The sequence below is a fragment of the Bos taurus genome, chromosome 21, assembly GCF_002263795.3.
Source record: "Bos taurus isolate L1 Dominette 01449 registration number 42190680 breed Hereford chromosome 21, ARS-UCD2.0, whole genome shotgun sequence".
Lineage (NCBI taxonomy): Eukaryota > Metazoa > Chordata > Mammalia > Artiodactyla > Bovidae > Bos > Bos taurus.
This window is the reverse complement of record NC_037348.1, coordinates 44,902,384-44,918,184: the sequence shown is the minus strand read 5'-3', so window position 1 is coordinate 44,918,184 and position 15,801 is coordinate 44,902,384.

Genomic DNA, 15,801 nt, shown 5'->3' with positions numbered 1-15,801 from the left:
GAGAGTGAAAAGGTTGGCTTAAAGCTCAACATTCAGAAAACAAAGATCATGGCATCCAGTCCCACCACTTCATGGGAAATAGATGGGGAAACAGTGGAAACAGTGTCAGACTTTATTTTTCTGGGCTCCAAAATCACTGCAGATGGTGACTGCAGCCATGAAATTAAAAGACGCTTACTCCTTGGAAGGAAAGTTATGACCAACCTAGATAGCATATTCAAAAGCAGAGACATTACTTTGCCAACAAAGGTTCATCTAGTCAAGGCTATGGTTTTTCCTGTGGTCATGTATGGATGTGAGAGTTGGACTGTGAAGAAGGCTGAGTGCCGAAGAATTGATGCTTTTGAACTGTGGTGTTGGAGAAGACTCTTGAGAGTCCCTTGGACTGCAAGGAGATCCAACCAGTCCATTCTGAAGGAGATCAGCCCTGGGATTTCTTTGGAAGGAATGATGCTAAAGCTGAAACTCCAGTACTTTGGCCACCTCATGCAAAGAGTTGACTCATTGGAAAAGACTCTGATGCTGGGAGGGATTGGGGGCAGGAGGAGAATGGGACGACAGAGGATGAGATGGCTGGATGGCATCACTGACTCGATGGACGTGAGTCTGAGTGAACTCCGGGAGTTGGTGATGGACAGGGAGGCCTGGCGTGCTGCGATTCATGGGGTCGCAAAGAGTCGGACACGACTGAGTGACTGATCTGATTTAATTGCAAAAAAGGTTGAACTTGGGGTTTTAGATTCCATTAATTTTATTCATATATTCCTACCTCTCACTGGCGCAGATAATCAAGATCTAATTGTGTGTTGCTAGATACATCTTTTGTTTATTAAGCCACTGAAATCCTGGCTCCAAACTATTTCCCTTTGATACTGTAGCTGGGAGAGCATTGTAACCCTAAGGTCTAAATAATTTGAGTGTCATAAATGAAAACACCCACAAAATTGAACTCTGATTGCTACTCAGATCAACATGTTTAAACTTGAAGTAGAAATTCATCAGGAAGAGATTTTATGCTAATTCAAAATAAAAACCCGTGGTTAGTTCATCCTGTAGGATGCTTGTTATAGTCAGGACAGACTGCTCAATACCCAGCATTGAGTTTCTTAAAAAGTTTCCTTCTATGACACAGCCTTTCATGGTTTTCTGCCTGTGTCTCTGGCCTCTCATTACTAGTCTTTCATTGATTTTTCCTCCTCTTCCTGACCTACATGTTGGATTGGAGGTCCCCTGGCTGTGATCCCAGCCTTTTTTTCTGGGCTCCAGACAATTACGTTCAACAGACCAAGCAGTTTCTCTCTCTCTCCTTTTTAAACTTTTTATTTTGTATTGAGGTTTAGCTGATTAACAAGGTTGTGATAGTTTCAGGTGAACAGCAAAGGGACTCAGCCGTCCATATACATTTATCCATTTCCCCCCAAACTCCCCTCCTATCTGGGCTCTGGTTTCTCTATCTTGATGTTTCATTGGCATCTTAAACCCATTGTGGCTACTCAGCTCCCCTTCTCTTTCCTCCCAGCTCTGCACACTTTATCCGGATAACTTCTATTCATCTTTCATGCTTCACCTCTATTTTTTCAGCAAATACTGACTGAATGCCTACCAGGTGCTTAAATGTGCCATCCTCAGGGAAGCCTTGTCGGGTGTCACAGATCAGTTTAAGGAGCTCCTGTTATCAGGTAAACCATGTTCTTCCCACTGGAGCACTTACCACTATGGAAGTTATATAATTAAAAAAATATCTATCCTGCCAAAGTTAATATCCACAAGAGCATAGATAATGTCTAATTATCACTGTCCTCAGTGCCTAGAATAGTGCTTGTTTCATAGCAGATGCTTAAGACGTGCAGAGTGAATGGACGTGGAGTTTTTAATGCAGTTGCTTATAATTTTTTGAAGAAAGACAGCAATTGAAATGGAGTTTACAAAGCAGTGTTGACAAGGAAGTGGTTAGACTGTATGACTTTTGAAGTCCTATTCTATCCAGAGACTCTATGATTCTCAACCTCACATCCAAGTTACTGTAGATCACTCTGTACATTCTGTGGTTATGCAAAACAAGCGCATGGTCAGAGTTGGGTGTGGTTAACTTGGGAATATTTCCTAATTCAAACAGATGAATTTAAAGCTCAACTTAGAGCAGAGATTCTTAGTCTAAGTACTCTTGACATTTTGGGGCCAGATAATTCTTTGTCTGTATATGTGGGTGTCCTGTGCATTGTAGGATATTTTGCAGCATGTCTGGCCTCTACCCACTAGATACCAGGAGCAACACTTTTAACAACCAAAAATGTCTCCAGATATTGCCAAATATTCCCTGGAGGGCAAAATCACCCCTGAATGGGAACCACTGACTGACAGGAGGAGGATATATTGGCTTTCTTGGGAGAGAAGCTTTCCAGAGGACAGCATTTATGGAGGCTCTAAGTTGGGGATGGGCAAATCATGCCCAGGAAAATGGCAAGATGCTCTTGGTTGGAATGGGAAGAGCCTTTCATCTGGGCAGTTACATCCAGGGAAGTCTTCAGACCAGACCTAGTGTTCCTCAGACTTGGGGAGGGGTGGGTGTAGGGATCATCGAGCTCAGTGCCCGCACAACACATTGATGAAGTTCACTGCATGAGCTGTTAGCTGGACTGACCTGAGAAGGAGGCGAAAAAGCTGGCAGAGAAGGCAAAAAATGCCTTGTAGTTGGTTGATTTGATGTATATTTTAAGTACTTAGAATGATACCCGTACATCAGATTTTTGCATTTGCTAGTCACCAAATTTTTGTATCTTCTGATTTATATCTTTATTTCAAGCTGGAACAAGGAGAAGAAAGTGACCATTTCTGGCTTAATTAGTCATGACTATTAGATATTTAGAGGCTTCCCAGGTAACGAATCTGCCTGTCAATGCAGGAGATGCAAGAGACGCAGGTTCGATCCCTGGGTTGGGAAGATCCCCTGGGAAAGAAATGGAAACCCACTCCAGTGTTCTTGCTGGGAAATCCTATGGACAGAGGAACCTTGTGGGCTACAGTCCATGGGGTTGCAAAGTGTCGGACACGACTGAGCTACTGAGCATGCACAACTGAGCACATTACGTATTTAAGTGTGAGTGAGTGAGTGAAGTCGCTCAGTCGTGTCCGACGACCCCATGGACTGTCGCCTACCAGGATTCTCCATCCGTGGGATTCTCCAGGCAACAATACTGGGGTGGGTTACCATTTCCTTCTCCAGGGGATCTTCCCCACCCAGGGATCAAACCTGGGTCTCCCGCATTGGGGGCAGATGCTTTAACCTCTGAGCCACCAGGGAAGCCCTTATTTAAGTATAACACACTTTAAATATCTTTAAAATCAGGAGATGATATCACTGAAACTTTTATATTAAAAAAAAGTCAAAGCATGACTTTCTGCCTGCAATATCCAATATAAGTATGCCATGCCATTATCTTTTAAAATAATTTTATTCTTAATAGCACTGAGTTTGGGAAATTGTGTGCTTATTTCTCTCTCTTTTTGTGTTTGTGCGTGCGTGTGTGTGTGTTTTTCTGATGCTGTTGTTGCTAAAATATTTTCAGAGCTCTTCATTCTTCTGTTTATTCCTTCTCAAACATTTGTTGAGAATCTGTTTTGTCCCAAACACTGCTGGGCACCTAAAGATGAAGACGCCTAGGGCTGTCCTCCAGGAGCTCACTGATCGGTGGACAGTGAGCTCAGGTAGCAGGTGCTCTGGTGGGCAGTACAGTGCTGGCTCCCTGTGGGGCGAGAGGGCTGCTGGGGGTCTGAAGGAGCCGGCGAGGGCGCCTGCCGGAGGAAGCTGTGGAGCTGCTCGCTGAATGGTGAGCTGGAGTTTGCCAGGGGGGCAGGAGTGAGCGCTCAGATGCCTCCTGGCAGAGCAGATAAAAATGCTTTTATGTAGGGAGGGAGTGAGAAGAGAGTGCTGCAGAGAGCAGGGATGGCTCAGGGGGCTGGGGGTGGGGAGGAGCCTTGCCTACCATGCTGAGGTGAAGAAGGTTGTGGAAAGGTTCTTGGAAAGTGGATTCTGGCAGCAGTGAGGAAGGACTGGCTTCCGGGACAAAACAGGAAGATGAGGTGTGAGGCTAATGTACTTCTCTGCACAAACTGGGCAGTGAGGTGGGAGGTGCTCAAGGGAATATGTCCCTCCTCCCTGAGTTCCTAGAGGTACTAGAGGCACTTTTTCTTTTTTAAATTGAAGTGTTCTTGATTTACAATGTTGTGTTAGTTTCAGGTGTACAATATAGTAATTCAGTTCATAAATATATACACGTAATTATATATATATGTGATTCTTTCCCATTGTAAGTTATTACAAGGTATTGATATAGTTCCCTGTACTATAGAGTAGGACCTCGTTATCGATCTATCTTATATATAGTAGTGTGTATCCTGTACACTCAGTACACATCTCAGCAGTGTGGTAACTGTCCAGTACATGAACTGTATGTGTGCATGTTGAAATGTAGCCCACAGTTCCGCATGTTCTACAGGAACATAACCGTTGAGCATTTCTCATCAAGATAGAAAATGACAACCTGGTTTCGCCATCACTGCCCCATCAAATAACCTGTTAGTCATGGTGCACCTTGGGCCCATCAGGTGAGAATTAACCTGAGGTAGGGGCTGAGAAGGAAAGGAGGAAGGTGGCCAGGACAATGGAGTCATTCAGTGGTTAGGCAAATGATTACAGATCTTGGTTAGTAATTTCCAGTGAAGGTAGAGGCTGAAGGAGTGGTCTAGGATAATTGCTATATTTCCAGTTTGGTCACTAGCTTTTGAAATTGCCTTCTGGGTCTCTTTATGAGGCCAAGAAGATCAGTTTCATTACTTTTTTACTCCGTAGAGCATGAAAGAGACTCACTGGGTCATCTATTTTTACTTTTTCCCTAGAGCATGAACCAGTTTGATAACCCACATGAGTGACTGGATTGTCCTCTGATTGAAATTAACTTTGAGATATTTACAAAAAGGATCTGTTCAATACTTTCAAGGATAAGGTTTACCCTTGGTAAGGATCTGCGTGAGCACACACTCAAGTTCTGTCCTATAAAATCTTTTCTTCCCTTACCTAGAATGGGGAAAACATTTCATAATTGGAAACATTTAGTGAGAACTCAGTCTCTAACAGCACTGGTGTGCTTGGTTATTCTGAAGAGACCAAGCCTTTTATGTCCTCCGTGCCTCCGACCCAGGCAGTGTTCTGCCTGGAATGTCTCCATGTGTCACCCTTCTCCCCATTTCTAACTGGGGAGTCAGACACACCCTTCGAGGCCAAGGTGGAATGTCACCTCTTCTGCCTTCCTGACACCCTCACACCCCACGCAGGAGAGTCACAGCCTCTTACACACTGTTTTCCCCAGTAGACCATGCACTCTTTTAATGGAGGCCCCACCTGCCCACCTTCGAGTCACCATCATTCACACACCTGGATTTAGCAGAAGTTTAATCCATTTGGTTGAATTATAGAGGATTCAGAAATGTGGTCATGAATATTACATCTGCCTGGGAAGGTTGGAAGCCAGAGCCCACGAGGAGGAGGCTGTGTGAAGGGGCCCAGCCAGGGGGCTGAGCCTCTTGGCACCTGGCAGTAGCAACAGGTGGGCACCAGGGAGAAGTGAAATGAAAGCCAGGTGAGGGTGGTGTTCAGGGCCAGGATTATTGCTTCTGGAAGGCCTGGAGGGGCAAGGTAGACAGGGAGCAAGACTGGGAATTAGGCTGGGATGGTGGGGAAAGGAAAGGGGCTAGGGAGGACTCTAAGTGATCAGAGTGAAGATGTTACCCAAAATGTGAGAAAAAAATCAAGTGAAGAGTCCTGCGGCTGGCACACACTGCAGCTGTTACTACATTTTAAAAGAACAGGGAATCATTAAATTTGAGAAGGACAGAATGCTGTCCTGCTCAAAAGGCGAGAGCGGCCCCAAAATACGGAGTGCTTAGTTTTATGGGCTGGGTAATTTCTTAGGCTAACAAGTAGGAGGATTATTCCAACTATTTTGGGGAACAGGCTGGATCTGCAGGATTTGGGCAACTGCCCACTTTTTGGCCTTTTATAGTTGGCCTCAGAACTGTCATGGTACCTGTAGGTGTGTATTTACCAAATGCTAATGTTCACAATGAGCATGTAATGAGGCTCAAGATCTACTGGAAGCTGAATCTTCCACTACCCTGGGCTTAGTGGTTTCTAACCAGTATATGCTGTATCCTCAAGAGCTATGTCATTCTTTAAGTGTTGTGCCCTGCCCCCTTCCCCCCTGTTTCAGTGGAATTAGTAAATTGTAAACTTAATTTAAGCATTGCTACATGGCATTTCTTCTTTATGATATAAGCAAAAATAAAGGCTACACTTGGTCAGGCTCTGTCTTAAATTAATGTTTTAAATTATATAAAATCTTTAGGAACACATCCCTTGCATAAAAATACAACAGCCCTAACTCAGTATGCTAAATTTTATTATTTTTTAAAATAAATTTCTTATGAATCTCTGAAGCCTTTCTTATTTTTGAATACTGGGAGAAAGATTTTTTTTTTCTTATCTTACTCTGCTTATCTGAAGACTCTGAGAGAACTCTGACAGGTCTTCAGAGTGTGTTGACATTGGTTGAATTTCAGTATTAGTAGTTGGCTAGCAGATTTATTTTAGGAGAATACCAGAGATACCGATTCCTAGAACTTGTTAGGGCAGTGTCAGATTATCAACCCAGCTTTTATTATACATGTAATTTATAAAATTGTAATGAGATAACATGTAATGTGACATAATGATACAGGGCAACTGCTTCTGAATCCCTGGCCTGTGTGATATATGTTCCAGATGGGATTGAAATTCATCAGTAGGAAGCTGGATGTTCTAGCATTAATGACAGAAAATACTAATTAGTTTTAATGAGCAGATGTGCAATTTAAGCAAAGAGTTGGAGACCTCATCCATCTTAAGCTTTGGACAAGTTTTTCCAGGACCTTAAGTTGATTTATTTATATCTGGAATGAACAGCACAGTTCAAAACTTATTTGACAATTTTCAGAGTCATATAAGGGGGATTTACAAAATGATTATTTTGTAGAATTCTGCCTCACAGGTGAACTGCTGGTCAGTTTAAATATCTCCCTAAGTAGCCAAATATCTTGCCTGTGAATATTACTTTTTTAAAGTTTTATTTTCTGGCCATGCCATGTGGCATATGGGCTCTTAGTTTTCTGACCAGGGATCAAACCTGCACCTCCTGCATTGGAAGCATGCAGTCTTAACCACTGGACCACCAGGGAAGTCCCTGCCTGTGAATTTTAGACTTGAAAATTTCAGGCCCTAAAATTGATGATCACCTGCCAAAATAATTCACTTTTAGACTCTTCTACAAACAAAAATGACAAGAAAACCTTGGAATGTGGCCAAGATATCATTAAGTAACCTCACATCTAGCACGAAGAGATTTGACAGATCCCCCTGGATTGGAGTTTGAAAGAAATAAAATTATGTTTGTTTACATATGTGTGTATATACACACACACACACACACACACACACACACACACACTTGGGCTTCCCAGGTGGTAAAGAACCTGCCTGCCAATGCAGGAGATGTAAGAGACAGGGTTTCATCCCTGGATCAGGAAGATCCCCTGGAGCATGACATGGCAACCCACTCCAATATTCTTGCCTGGAGAATCCCATAGACAGAGGAACCTGGTGGGCTACAGTCCATAAGTCACAAAGAGTCAGACACAACTGAAGTGACTTAGCATGCATGCATATATATACAGCAGGGTTTTAAAACTGTATTTCTATATTTATATAGGGAGTTATTATAAAGACTACATAGAATGACACCACTGACAAGGATGGATATTTATTTGCAATATAAGGAAACTAAGTGGGAAATCATTATTCTATTTGTACTTGGAAAGTAGATTGGATTAGAGAAAGTAGGAGCTTAGAAAGCATCACTATGAACAAAGCTAGTGGAGGTGATGGAATTCCAGTTGAGTTATTTAAAATCCTAAAAGATGATGCTGTGAAAGTGCTGCACTCAATATGCCAGCAAATTTGGAAAACTCAGCAGTGGCCACAGGACTGGAAAGGGCAGTTTTCATCCCAATCCCAAAGAAGGGCAATGCCAAAGAATGTTCAAACTACCTCACAATTGCACTCATCTCACACGCTAGCAAAGTAATGCTCAAAATTCTCCAAGCCAGGTTTCAACAGTATGTGAACTGTGAACTTTCAGATATCCAAGCTGGGTTTAGAAAAGGCAGAAGAACCAGAGATCAGATTGCCAACATCCACTGGATCATCGAAAAAGCAAGAAAATTCCAGAAAAACATCTACTTCTGCTTATTGATTATGCCAAAGCCTTTGACTGTGTAGATCACACAAACTGTGGAAAATTCTTAAAGAGATGGGAATACTAGACCACCTGACCTGCCTCCTGAGAAATCTGTATGCAGGTCAAGAAGCAACAGTTAGAACTGGACATGGAAAAATGGACTGGTTGCAAATTGGGAGAGGAGTACATCAAGGCTGTATATTGTCACCCTGCTTATTTACTTTGTATGCAGAGTACATCATGCAAAATGCTGGGCTGGATGAAGCACAAGCTGAAATCAAGATTGCCGGGAGAAATATCAATAACCTCAGATATGCAGATGATACCAGAAAGTGAAGAAGAACTAAAGAGCCTCTTGATGAAAGTGAAAGAGGAGAGCAAAAAAGCTGGCTTAAAACTCAACATTCAGAAAACTAAGATCATGGCATCTGGTCTCATCACTTCATGGCAAATAGATGGGGAAACAGTGGAAACAGTGAGAAACTCTATTTTTTTGGGCTCAAAATCACTGCAGATGGTGACTGCAGCCATGAAATTAAAAGACACTTGCTCCTTGGAAGAAAAGCTGTGACCAACCTAGACAGCATATTAAAAAGCAGAGACATTACTTTGCCAGCAAAGGTCCATCTAGTCAAAGCTATGGTTTTTCCAGTAGTCATGTATAGATGTGAGAGTTGGACCATAAAGAAAGTCTAGTGCTGAACTGATGCTTTTGAAATGTGGTGTTGAAGAAGACTCTTGAGAATCCCTTGGACTGCAAGGCGATCAAGCCAGTCAATCCTAAAGGAAATCAGTCCTGAATATTCATTGGAAGGGCCGATGCCAAAGCTGAACCTCCAATACTTTGGCCACCTGATGCGAAGAACTGACTCATTGGAAAAGATTCTGATGCTGGGGAAGATTGAAGGCAGGAGGAGAAGGGGAAGACAGAGAATGAGATGGTTTGGTGGTATCACCGACTTGATGGACATGAGTTTGAGCAAGTTCTGGGGTTGGTGATGGACAGGGAAGCCTGGCGTGCTGCAGTCTATGGGTTTGCAAAGAGTGGGACAAGACTAAGCAACTGAACTGAACTGAGGAACTGTTAATGTGAGACTTAAGTAGGGCCTCTGGTTTACGTTCATTTGCTCAAGAGACTTGCAGGTTTGCAACACTGGGCAGCTGAAAGAGTACTTTTGGCTCTTGTTTTTGGATCTACCTTCAGAACCACTCCCTTCCAGCTCGACACTGCTCCCTGCCTTTCTCGTGTTCCAGCAACCTATGTACCTCCATCTCCTCAGCTTTCTCCACATCCCCAGTCTCCTTGCTTCCTCAGCCTCAAACTTCTCAAGGTGCAGTCTCCTTTGAGGTCATTTCCTTCCACCGTCTGGGTCTCTTTCCCTCAGGCCCCTTCTACCTGCTCTGACACACAATTGGTTGGTTGGTCTGGGTATTTGGATGAACTCTTTGACCTCTGGGTGGAGGAAGGTAAGATTGTATCATCCTTCTAGTCCCACAAACCTGTGGACAGCACTGGGACAGGAAGGAAGGGAGCAGGGCACAACCATTAAAAGAATGACACAACCATTAAGAACAGAATACAACATAAACTGGTTAGAACTGGTTAAGACTGAGATGGTGGAAGATTCAACTTCCAGTAAACCTTGAGCTTCATTATACACTCATTGTAATATATTAGCATAAGCTAAATACATACACACAGGTGCCAAGACGGTTCCTAGGCCAGCCACAAAAGACCAAAAAGTGCACAGTGGCCCAAATCCTGGAAATCCTACTCCTTCCCCAAAATGTTGGAGTAATCTTCCCACTCATTAGAGTATGAAATTAACCAGCCCGTAAAAACTAACCATCTCCACACCTTCGGCCTTCTGAGACTGCCCAGACTCTGCCTGTGGAGTGTGTTTCTGTCTAACAGATTAACTTGTTGTCCCTTTACATTGGCTCCCTTTTAAATTCTTTCCTGTGACAAGCCAAGGACCCTCACTTGATGGCCCATCCCAGGACTCATCCAACATCCTCTTGCACCCCATTTTCCTGCAACAGCATCAAGAGGTGTGCCTTTTGAAAGAGAGCAGGTTTTCGTTTCCTTGAGGACTTGAGGTCATAGTGGGGATGGATGGGGCTGACGGTGCAGGCCTTTGTGTTTGTGGAATAAGCCCCTTGCTTCCTGCTGTTCATTTCCTAGGAAACCACAGAGAGCGCTGGCTCTGGACTTCCTGTTGGCTAATGCCAGGGTTCCTGATCTACTAGGGCCACTGCATCCTCTCCTTGGCATTACTAGTGCCAAAAAAGATGGGAGTGTTAGAAATCAGTCTTTGATACCTAGTGCATAGTAAGAATTCCATAAGGATTTGCCAAATGTATGCATGAATGAAAAAATGTCATGGTTAAATCAGCTTTCTTGTAGCTTCTTTCTGTTGAATCAAATTACTTGCCATATTTAAACCAATTGGTAAAGCGTATTTGCCTTTACATATAACATTGCTGAAAGTGAAAGTTGCTCAGTTGTATTTGACTCTTTGCAACCCCATGGACTGTACAGTCCATGGAATTCTCCCCGCCCAGACTACTGGAGTGGGTAGCCATTCCCCTCTCCAGGGGATCTTTCCAACCCAAGGATTGAACCCAGGTCTACTGCATTGCAGGCAGATTCTTTACCACTGAGCCACCAGGGCCTGAGGGAAACCCCGAAGTGGATTCTACCCCATTTGGAAGCAAATGAATTTGCTGAACTCTGTTCTTATTCCATAAAAACAATCCATGTGAACAAACTGTGTATGGAGCAGGTGTTGGTAGTCATTCTATTGTGAATGTTAACTTTCTGCTTTGTGCTGCTCTGTATTTGCCGTAGTGAAAATGCACAAGAATTGTACCAAGCCCTTGCTGTATTTTGAGACATTGTGCAACATGTTTGGAGGGTTTTCCTTAGTTTATACTCATTGACTAGCCTTGCTCGACCCCTTTCCTCTCTGCACCAAGCCACCAGACCAGCATTTTCTCTACCCTCAGAACCAGCTCTCACCTTTGCTGACCCCAGAGCCTCTGCTTCTCATCCTCTCATTTTCTTTCTCCTTCATGCACAGATGATAACCTCATTGCTCCTGGCACAGCTCAGCCACCAGAGGCTCTGCTCAGCCCCTAAGGAGGGGCTTGGGTCCAGAACATGGAGGTTACTGTGGCTACTGGTCCAGAAATACTGTGAAAACCTAGCAAGCAGGATGAATCCCACATTTCCTTGCCATGTGTGGCTCTAGGTGACCTGCCCTGCCACTCTCTACAGCCCCTGGGGAAGAAAGCACCCACTGCAGTTTTAAACAAAATTGTAACATTCTTTCCATGGGGCACAGGGAAATGTTTCTCACTAGATGATAAACTTTGAGGGCAGAGGTCACTGCATTGGTCTTTCTGTAACCCAGCATTGGCACAGCTGCCATATTATGGACGGTCAGTGAATGGATTGGTGAACTACTGAGTCATTTTAACTGAAAAGATGGTTTAAGTGAAAACTTTCAGGATGCAAACAAGTTCTTGATAATTCTCTTCTCTTGCCATTCTCTTCTCATAGACTGCAAGTATTTTCAGAATGAAAAGTTTTCAAGCCGAAGTAGGCAATGGTAGTTGATAAGGAAAGTTTGGATGACAATGACCAGCTCATCATCATAATACTGAGACTGTGTACAGATCCTACCAAAGGAGGCAAATCTAAGATACTTGGGACTGAAACGGGGACTTTGCTGGTGGTTCAGGGGTGAGTCCTCCAAGCTTCCACTGCAGAGGGCAGGAAATCACTCCTTGATCGGGGAACTAAGATCCCGCATGCTGTGCAGCTCCACCTCCTACCACCCCCCCTCAAGAAAAAAAAAAAAAATGATGCTTGGTAGAATGATTCCATATTACTCTTAGGGAGAGAAGTTGGGGGTTTGGGGAGGGGAGAAGACAAGGATATTAAAACTAGTACATAGTTTCTGGCCTGGAGATCAAAGTACCTCAACACCACTTCAGTCCTGCTGTGTCCACACTGATGTTTCTGGAAGCCAGATCTGGAGGTTAGCCTGGCCCATGTTGCTGTTAGCACTACCTCCCTAGGGTACCAAGTTCCCACCTTCCCATTCTGCTCTGACATTTCTTTCTTCCAGACACATTCCTGCACTGAGCCCTCCTTGCCAACCCTCTCTTGGGCCAGGTTCTCCTTTCCCATATAAACAAAGTCTACTGTTGACCTCATCGTGAGCACTCCACCTCTCTTCTGCCCTCTGTGGAAGAGCCTATCTCCCCTCTACTGGAGGCAGAGCGGGTTGGCCTTCTTACTGCTTCCTAAGAGAGACCACATGCCACTGGGCTTTGCCCCCTCCATTTCCACTTCTCTCTGAGCTTTCTCTGTACTCCCTGAAGTCTTTGATGTTTGGTCTCCAGTTTTTTCCTCTCTGTCCTTAGTCCTGCCACCATCCTGGACCTCATGTGTCCACTTCAACTTTCGTGTGCCCAGTCCTGCCAACACTGTTGGTGATGACAGTCCCTTCCTTCCCCTCCGCCCTACTCTGGCTGCCTGTCCCATGGTTATAGCTCGTGCCTCTCCTTGCCTTGTCTGGCTCATCTCTATGATCTCAAGCTTTGGCAGGATATTCGGCAGGATGTCTCCTCCAGGACAGAAGCTCTCCCACCGTGTACTCCTACAGTTCCCAACCTTGCACAGCTCTTGACAATCGAATTTTTACTATTCTGCATTTACTTGCATCTCTGATCCAATTCTCACAGCCCTTCCCACCAACCTTCTTGCTTCCTTGTCTCTCGCTTGTACTCCGTCAGCCAGACTCCACCCTGGAGCAAGACTCCTAATTCATCCTCTCTGGTTCCATCCATGGGTCCTGTGGCTTGATGGTGAAACTGATGTGCTTTTTCTGTCCGATGATCCCTCCGCAGGTTTAGGAAATTTCTCCCATTCCCCCTTTCCCTTTTCCAACTGTTTACCTCAACGTCTTGCTCACTCTTTACAGAAGCCTTACTTTAAGGCTCTAAGAAGTCCTTTCTGCCTGATTGAGACTGAGGCTGTCAAGTAGAGAGTTCCTTAACTTACTCTTCCATGTTCATGTCCATCTGGCTCCCTTTTTCCTCTCTTAGGAAAAGAGCTACCAATTCCTGATTATTAAGGCTGTAGATTTGTGCCCCCCTCCCTGCCCCCGCCATTCCACCATTTTCACTTGTATCTTTACTCTAAGCTCATAAACTTCCTCACACTTTCCCATCTGAAAATCAAACTAAACAAAAAACCCTCATCATCCTCTCTCTCCTTCCTGCAAAGATAAGTCTGATCCTATCTCTTCTTTTGTTACCTCTCATTCCCTCTCTAATCTGGTTTCTGCCCTTATCATTCCACAATCAATGAGTCATCAGTTAAGCCCCATATGGGCAAAACAAATTGGTAAGTCCCTTCCTCTTTTTCTTGTCCTCCCTGAGCTATTTGATCTGCTGGTTGTCCCTTCCTCCTTTGGCTTTGCCTATTTGGCTAGTCCTCTTTGCTGTCAAATCTGTTAGCTCCTTCTGAGTTCCCTTTATTGGGTCCCTTTGGACTTTCATCTTCTAAATGTAGAGTTGCTTCAGTCTGCTCTTCCCACTCTGATTGCTTTCCCTGGCTGCCCCGTCTGCAGTCATGGCTTCAATTACCAGCACGTACTGAAAATCCACATGCCTCTAGCTTCTGTTCAGGCTTCTCTACTGAGTTCCGGACCCATGTGCCCAACTGCCCCCTGTATACCTCCATTTGAGTGTCTCTCAGGTACCTCAGATTCAGCCTCTTCCTAACAGCATTCATGTCTTTTCAGCCAGACTTTTCCTCTTGGACTCTTTGTGAATATTGTCATTATCCAGGATCCCAGCCTCTTTTCACCACTTCTAGTCAGTCATCAACTGTACAGAGATGGGGTGGAGGTGGGGGTTATGTTCACTGGAATCCTGGGGAAGCTGAGGGATGGAAATTGGCTTGCTGGGGCTGCTCTCCTGAAGAGATGCAGTGGACTGGGGAGCTACATACAGTAGGGAGGACCACATGGTAGGAATGGCACTTAGAGACCTGGCATTGGGAAGGGTAGCTATAATGCTTCCAACTTTGTGTAAACTTAACCAAGCATCACCAACGGCTGAGATACTTGGGGTTCTTAAAGAGAAAGGAACAGAGTTTGCCTGCCCAAACAGATCTGAAGAGATAGCTTAGGATGAGAGAGAGAGAAGCCCAACACAGGAAGATTCAGAAGTGGGAGAGACAAGAGTACTCAGATCTCTCAAGGATAAGGAGGCCCCAAGTGAGTGTGGTTTATAGTATACTTTTATAGTTTCTACCTCTTACGGTCTCCAACTGGATCTTCTTTTCCTCCAGTCTACTGCTAATACTCATGTCTTATCCCAAAAGCAAATCTTACTAAGCTACTGGTTATTTTAACTTTTGGACAGTAAGTTAAAAATTCTTTAGCTCCTCAAACAAGGTGTTTTAGGTTATAGTACCTGGTTACTATCTACCTCTTGCTGCTATCTACACTATTTTCCTTTTCTTTTCAGCCTTTCTTTTTTCTCTTTTCAGGGAAGTTCTTCCAGCTCTTTAAAAGCACCAGGCATTCATATAGGGGATCCATAGTCCAGTGTTTGTAATATCCACTCCACCCCATTCATCCTCCCATTTCTACTTGTCCTTTAATACTCAGCTCAAGCACCATTTCCCCAAAGGCTTTTACAATCCCAATGTGATTTTTCCTGGGCTATCATAGCATCCTACACAAAACATAAAAATACCCTTTACTACATCTCACTGTAATCAATTAACCTGCTTCTCTTCCCTGGTAGTTACTGGGTACTTTATGAAGGCAGATCTCAGTCTATCTGGCTTTCTATACCCACTATTTAGCTCTTGAACAGTACTTGATATTTCTAAATAAATAGTTGTCAACCATCAAAGCTTTAAAGTGTAGCAGAAAACTACTTAACCTATTAATATAAACCTTGTAACATTTAAATAGCAGGCCATTTAATAGTATCATGTCACATGTTAATCGTGCATCTTCATTCCTGAAGGTGTGTGTGACGTCGGGGCCCATTTGTTAGTGGGAAAATCTGAACATTTAAGAGCGCATCTCCAGAAATATCTGCCCCACCGACGGATCTCAAGCAATCTGTCATCTGCATAACCAACCAGATCACCGTCCTTCTCCCGGCCTTGACCTACAGGGCACCTACAGCTACTAAGAGAGGTGGGCAGACACTTCTTCACAGATGCCTTTCATGACCTCCTTGAGTGGGGGATGTTCGCCTCCACACTCTCTCGGAGCATCTTATTTTCTCCCTCTGCACCGATCATGGCACCCCACTCCAGTACTCTTGCCTGGAAAATCCCATGGATGGAGGAGCCTAGTAGGTTGCAGTCCATGGGGTCGCTAAGAGTCGGACACGACTGAGCGACTTCACTTTCACTTTTCACTTTCATGCATTG